Source organism: Paramisgurnus dabryanus, unplaced genomic scaffold (genome assembly GCF_030506205.2).
Source record: "Paramisgurnus dabryanus unplaced genomic scaffold, PD_genome_1.1 h2tg000253l_1_58380__unordered_in_group23, whole genome shotgun sequence".
Lineage (NCBI taxonomy): Eukaryota > Metazoa > Chordata > Actinopteri > Cypriniformes > Cobitidae > Paramisgurnus > Paramisgurnus dabryanus.
The window spans coordinates 27,501-35,000 of NW_027394146.1; positions in this window are offsets into that span (position 1 = coordinate 27,501).

Genomic DNA, 7,500 nt, shown 5'->3' on the forward strand with positions numbered 1-7,500 from the left:
CAGGCGGTGGTACCACCGTATCTCGGCCGGGCTTAGGGTTAGAGAGACGAGGGTTGGCTCGTTGGATAGGGCCGCTCCGGTAGAGCAACCGACCCAAAGGGCGAGTCGATCCGAGCAAAGGCGCCCGAGTTACGGCCGTTTAAAGGTCAGGCGGTGGTACCCCGTATCTCGGCCGGGCTTGGGGTTAGAGAGACGAGGGTTGGCTCGTTGGAAAGGTCCGCTCGGGTAGAGCAACCGACCCAAAGGGCGAGTTCATCCGAGCAAAGGCGCCCGAGCTGCGGCCGTGGGAAAATCCGCGGAGGGACCGCCGTATCTCGGCCGGGCTTAGGGTTAGAGAGACGAGGGTTGGCTCGTTGGATAGGGCCGCTCCGGTAGAGCAACCGACCCAAAGGGCGAGTCGATCCGAGCAAAGGCGCCCGAGCTGCGGCCGTGGGAAAATCCGCGGAGGGACCGCCGTATCTCGGCCGGGCTTAGGGTTAGAGAGAAGCGGGTTGGCTCGTTGGATAGGGCCGCTCCGGTAGAGCAACCGACCCGAAGGGCGAGTCGATCCGAGCAAGGGCGCCCGAGCTGCGGCCGTGGGAAAATCCGGGGAGGGACCGCCGTATCTCGGCCGGGGAAAGGGCTAGAGGCTCGCGGGTAGGCTCGTTCGAAAGGTCCCCTCGCGTGGAGCGACCGACCCAAAGGGCGAGTCGATCCGAGCAAAGGCGCCCGTGCTGCGGCCGTGGGAAAATCCGGGGAGGGACCGCCGTATCTCGGCCGGGGAAAGGGCTAGAGGCTCGCGGGTAGGCTCGTTCGAAAGCCCCCCTCCGGCATAGCGACCGACCCGAAGGGCGAAGGCCCCGGACCCGAGGCGCCCGAGAAACGGCCGTGGGAAAATCCGGGCACAGACCGCCGTATCTCGGCCGGGGAAAGGGCTAGAGGCTCGCGGGTAGGCTCGTTCGAAAGCTCCCCTCCGGCATAGCGACCGACCCGAAGGGCGAAGGCCCCGGACCCGAGGCGCCCGAGAAACGGCCGTGGGAAAATCCGGGGAGGGACCGCCGTATCTCGGCCGGGGAAAGGGCTAGAGGCTCGCGGGTAGGCTCGTTCGAAAGCCCCCCTCCGGCATAGCGACCGACCCGAAGGGCGAAGGCCCCGGACCCGAGGCGCCCGAGAAACGGCCGTGGGAAAATCCGGGCACAGACCGCCGTATCTCGGCCGGGGAAAGGGCTAGAGGCTCGCGGGTAGGCTCGTTCGAAAGCTCCCCTCCGGCATAGCGACCGACCCGAAGGGCGAAGGCCCCGGACCCGAGGCGCCCGAGAAACGGCCGTGGGAAAATCCGGGGAGGGACCGCCGTATCTCGGCCGGGGAAAGGGCTAGAGGCTCGCGGGTAGGCTCGTTCGAAAGCCCCCCTCCGGCATAGCGACCGACCCGAAGGGCGAAGGCCCCGGACCCGAGGCGCCCGAGAAACGGCCGTGGGAAAATCCGGGCACAGACCGCCGTATCTCGGCCGGGGAAAGGGCTAGAGGCTCGCGGGTAGGCTCGTTCGAAAGCTCCCCTCCGGCATAGCGACCGACCCGAAGGGCGAAGGCCCCGGACCCGAGGCGCCCGAGAAACGGCCGTGGGAAAATCCGGGCACAGACCGCCGTATCTCGGCCGGGGAAGGGGCTAGAGGCTCGCGGGTAGGCTCGTTCGAAAGGCCCCCTCCGGCGGAGCGACCGACCCAAAGGGCGAAGGCCCCGGACCCGAGGCGCCCGAGATACGGCCGCGGGAATTTCCGCGAGCTTCGACCGGACGTATCTCCGGCGGGCGGGGTCGCACGGACCCGAGGCCGGGCTCGTCGGAAAGCCCCGGGACGGACCTTTCGAACGAGACCGGCCGCGCGTCCGGGCGACCTCCGAGGCGGACGCTAGGGGCGCCGGAGCCCCGGACGAGCGAAAATTCCGCGACCACCCGCCCGTATCTCGGCCCGGGAAAGGGCCAGAGACTCGAGGGAGGGCTCGTTCGAAAGCTCCCCTCCGGCATAGCGACCGACCCGAAGGGCGAAGGCCCCGGACCCGAGGCGCCCGAGAAACGGCCGTGGGAAAATCCCGCGGGGGTAGGCCGTATCTCGGCCCCGGAAAGGGCTAGCGACGCGCGGGTGGGCTCGTTCGAAAGGCCCCCCGCGGAGGAGCCACCCACCCGAAGGGCGAAGGCCCCGGACCCGGGGCGCCGGAGCAGCGCGGTAACGAAATTCGAATTTTCGACCGGAAGTATCTCGGGCCCCCGGGGTCGCACGGACCCGCGGCCGGTCTCGTCGGAAAGCCCCGGGCGAGACCTTTCCGACGAGCCCGGCCCCGAGTCCGTAGGACCTTCCCCGGCCGAGATACGGCGCCCGGCAGTTCATTGGCCGATATCTCGGAAACGGGGCGTCGTAGACGCTCCGTGGTATTGGTGACCTTGACGATGCCGGGTCAGACGAGTCGGCCGCGGGCACGGGCCCGGGGGCGCCGGCCGCCAGAGTCGGGTGGCTCGCGCACTTCCAGGCGGGCCGCTCGCGCACCTCCAGGCACCCCGACCCACTCGCCGAGGCCGACCGAGGTGCGCCGTCCCGGCCGCGGACCGGTCGGGGTCCCCTCTCGAAAGGGCAGTAGTGTGAACAGGTGCCATCGGGTATATAGGGGAAGGGGTCCTCTCGAACCAGGCCTTCGAACCCGCGCGAGCCTAGCCCGGCAAGGCTCACCCTCCCCGGCCACGGGTTCGGCCTCCGTCCCCCTGGAGGTCCGGCACCTCCAGGGTCCCCGACCCTGCCTCCCCTGCCCGAGGGGAGGCCTCCGAGGCGGGCCTGACAGGGCGGCCCTCCCTCCTGGAAGTCCGGTTCCTCCAGGGTCCCCGACCCTGCCTCCCCTGCCCGAGGGGAGGCCTCCGAGGCGGGCCTGACAGGGCGGCCCTCCCTCCTGGAAGTCCGGTTCCTCCAGGGCACACGTCCCTACCTCCGTAGCCCAGAGAGGTGACTCCGAGGCGGGCCTGACAGGGCGGCCCTCCCTCCTGGAAGTCTGGTTCCTCCAGGGCACACGTCCCCACCTCCGTAGCCCAGATGGGTGACTCGATAGCGGGCCTGACAGGGCGGCCCTCCCTCCTGGAAGTCCGGTTCCTCCAGGGCACACGTCCCTGCCTCCTTAGCCCAGAGAGGTGACTCCGAGGCGGGCCTGACAGGGCGGCCCTCCCTCCTGGAAGTCTGGTTCCTCCGGGGCACCCGTCCCTACCTCCGTAGCCCAGATGGGTGACTCGAAAGCGGGCCTGACAGGGCGGCCCTCCCTCCTGGAAGTCCGGTTCCTCCAGGGCACACGTCCCTGCCTCCTTAGCCCAGAGAGGTGACTCCGAGGCGGGCCTGACAGGGCGGCCCTCCCTCCTGGAAGTCTGGTTCCTCCGGGGCACACGTCCCTACCTCCGTAGCCCAGATGGGTGACTCGAAAGCGGGCCTGACAGGGCGGCCCTCCCTCCTGGAAGTCCGGTTCCTCCAGGGCACACGTCCCTGCCTCCTTAGCCCAGAGAGGTGACTCCGAGGCGGGCCTGACAGGGCGGCCCTCCCTCCTGGAAGTCTGGTTCCTCCAGGGCACACGTCCCTACCTCCGTAGCCCAGATGGGTGACTCGAAAGCGGGCCTGACAGGGCGGCCCTCCCTCCTGGAAGTCCGGTTCATCCAGGGCACACGTCCCTGCCTCCTTAGCCCAGAGAGGTGACTCCGAGGCGGGCCTGACAGGGCGGCCCTCCCTCCTGGAAGTCTGGTTCCTCCAGGGCACACGTCCCTACCTCCGTAGCCCAGATGGGTGACTCGAAAGCGGGCCTGACAGGGCGGCCCTCCCTCCTGGAAGTCCGGTTCATCCAGGGCACACGTCCCTGCCTCCTTAGCCCAGAGAGGTGACTCCGAGGCGGGCCTGACAGGGCGGCCCTCCCTCCTGGAAGTCTGGTTCCTCCAGGGCACACGTCCCTGCCTCCTTAGCCCAGAGAGGTGACTCCGAGGCGGGCCTGACAGGGCGGCCCTCCCTCCTGGAAGTCTGGTTCCTCCAGGGCACACGTCCCTACCTCCGTAGCCCGGATGGGTGACTCGAAAGCGGGCCTGACAGGGCGGCCCTCCCTCCTGGAAGTCCGGTTCATCCAGGGCACACGTCCCTACCTCCGTAGCCCAGATGGGTGACTCGAAAGCGGGCCTGACAGGGCGGCCCTCCCTCCTGGAAGTCTGGTTCCTCCAGGGCACACGTCCCTGCCTCCTTAGCCCAGAGAGGTGACTCCGAGGCGGGCCTGACAGGGCGGCCCTCCCTCCTGGAAGTCTGGTTCCTCCAGGGCACACGTCCCTGCCTCCTTAGCCCAGAGAGGTGACTCCGAGGCGGGCCTGACAGGGCGGCCCTCCCTCCTGGAAGTCTGGTTCCTCCAGGGCACCCGTCCCCACCTCCGTAGCCCAGATGGGTGACTCGAAAGCGGGCCTGACAGGGCGGCCCTCCCTCCTGGAAGTCTGGTTCCTCCAGGGCACACGTCCCTGCCTCCTTAGCCCAGAGAGGTGACTCCGAGGCGGGCCTGACAGGGCGGCCCTCCCTCCTGGAAGTCTGGTTCCTCCAGGGCACCCGTCCCCACCTCCGTAGCCCAGATGGGTGACTCGAAAGCGGGCCTGACAGGGCGGCCCTCCCTCCTGGAAGTCTGGTTCCTCCAGGGCACACGTCCCTGCCTCCTTAGCCCAGAGAGGTGACTCCGAGGCGGGCCTGACAGGGCGGCCCTCCCTCCTGGAAGTCCGGTTCCTCCGGGGCACACGTCCCTACCTCCGTAGCCCAGATGGGTGACTCGAAAGCGGGCCTGACAGGGCGGCCCTCCCTCCTGGAAGTCTGGTTCCTCCAGGGCACCCGTCCCTACCTCCGTAGCCCAGATGGGTGACTCGAAAGCGGGCCTGACAGGGCGGCCCTCCCTCCTGGAAGTCTGGTTCCTCCAGGGCACCCGTCCCTACCTCCGTAGCCCAGATGGGTGACTCGAAAGCGGGCCTGACAGGGCGGCCCTCCCTCCTGGAAGTCTGGTTCTTCCAGGGCACACGTCCCTACCTCCGTAGCCCAGATGGGTGACTCGAAAGCGGACGCGGGAGGGTGTACGTGGCGCACCCCCAGGCCGAAGAGAGGTCTCGTGAGCGGACGCGAGGGTGTACGACAGAAGGCCTGGAAGTCTCTGACTTCCAGGGTCACCGACCCTACCTCATGAGCCCGAAGAGGTGACTCGAATGCGGACGCGGGGGTGTACGTGGCGCACCCCCAGGCCGAAGAGAGGTCTCGTGAGCGGACACGAGAAGTACGACAGAGGGCCTGGAAGCAAAAGCGGGTGACTCGTGCACTTCCAGAAAAGGCAAAAGCGGGTGACTCGTGCACTTCCATAAAGCCGAAACGAGGTCTCGTGAGCGGACACGAGAAGTACGACAGAGGGCCTGGAGGTAAAAGCGGGTGACTCGTGCACTTCCAGGGTCTCCGACCTTACGGCGCCTTCCGACGCGGGCGCCTCCTCCCGGACGAGCCACGGGAAGGGCCCCTTCTCTCAAGGGGCGGTCGTTTGAACAGGTGCCATCGGGTATATAGGGATGGGTTGCTTCGAAAGTGGACCTCCAGCGTCCTCCCTCCCTGCGGCAGATCCCAAGAAAGGTCTGTGCGCGTCGGTGTGCGATGAACGAAAAACCGTTAAAAGAACTGGAACGGTTGGAACGGACGAAGGGCGTCTGATGTGAGGCAGCGCCCCGGGCGAGTGTCGAAAGACGGGTAACCCATATCCGCATGCCGCCTAGGCGGAAAGATCCGGCCTGGATCATATCAAGGCTAATGCCTAAAAACTAAAGCTACCTTGGGTGATGGAACTCGGCTACGGCCGCAAAACGATCCGCCCTGGATCATCAAGGCTAATGCCTAAAAACTAAAGCTACCTTGGGTGATGGAACTCGGCTACGGCCGCAAAACGATCCGCCCTGGATCAAGGCTACGGCCTAAAAACGGCAAAAAAAGATCCAAAAGTCCCTGGATCAAGGCGCTTCGGCTTAAAACCTGTGAAAAGATCCGCCCTGGATCAAGGCTACGGCCTTAAAGCTGCTCAAAAGATCCGCCCTGGATCAAGGCTACGGCCTTAAAACTGCTAAAAAGATCCTAAAGTCTCTGGATCTAGGCTACGGCCTCAAAGACACACGTGTTGTGAGATAAGATCCGCCCTGGATCTCCAGGCTACGGCCTCAAAGGTTCGACCCGACCATATATGCTCAGACACGGGCGAACACAAAAGCGTAACAACCCATGTTGGAACCGTCGAAGGATCTCGGCGTCGGCCGTAAAACGGAAACCCCCCGGTCGTCGGTACGCGTGTGGCGGTCGAGGGCCCCCGGCCGCCGGTCGGGCGGGCGCGTGGATAGGTCTCCCGAGCGGTCAAGGAGTCCCGGAAGCCGGTCGGGCGAGCGGCCGGCCCCGGGGCACCCTACCCTCTCGGGCGCACCGACCCCACGCGTTTCGTCTCGGTCGGCGTCCGGGGTTCCGAGACACCCTTATGTATCTGTGTGACAGACGGAGTGGCACACCGTCTGCGGCGGGACAGGGCCGCCGACCGCGATGGAAGTCGAGTGAGGCGGCTTCCGGGGTCCAAGACCCTACAGACAGACGGAGTGGCGACCCGTCTGCGGCGGGCCAGGGCCGCCGACCGCGATGGAAGTCGAGTGGGGCGGCTTCCAGGGTCCAAGACCCTACAGACAGACGGAGTGGCGACCCGTCTGCGGCGGGCCAGGGCCGCCGACCGCGATGGAAGTCGAGTGGGGCGGCTTCCAGGGTCCAAGACCCTACAGACAGACGGAGTGGTGACCCGTCTGCGGCGGGACAGGGCCGCCGACCGTTACGGAAGTCGAGGGGGACGGCTTCCAGGGTCCAAGACCCTATCTGTGTGACAGACGAAGGTGCATCGTCTGGGGCGGGACAGGGCCGCCGACCGCTATGGAAGTCGAGTCGGGTGGCTCGTGCACTTCCAGGGTCCAAGACCCTCTCTTCGTGACCGACGAAGGTGCTCTGTCTGGGGCGGTACGGGGCCGCCGACCGCTATGGAAGTCGAGTCGGGTGGCTCGTGCACTTCCAGGGTCCAAGACCAACGCGTTTGACCGACGAAGGTGCCCCGTCCCCGGGCACGGACGGGGACGGGCCCGGCCTCCGGGCCGCCGTGGAAGTCGAGTCGGGTGGCTCTCGCACTTCCAGGGTCCTCGACCCTATCTGTCTGACCGACGAAGGCGCTTCGTCTCGGGCGGGCCAGGGCCGCCAGCCGCTATGGAAGCCGAGTCGGGTGGCTCGTGCGCTTCCAGGGTCCACGACCCTGCCTTCGTGACCGACGAAGGCGCTCTGTCTGGGGCGGTACAGAGCCGGGCCCCGTCCAGCAGGGGACGGTGGCCCGAACAGGTGCCATCGGGTATATAGGGAAGAGCACCTCGCTGACTCTCCAAGGTGATAGGCTACCGGATCCCAGGACCTCTCGAGCCCAGCGAGAGGCCTCTCGAGCG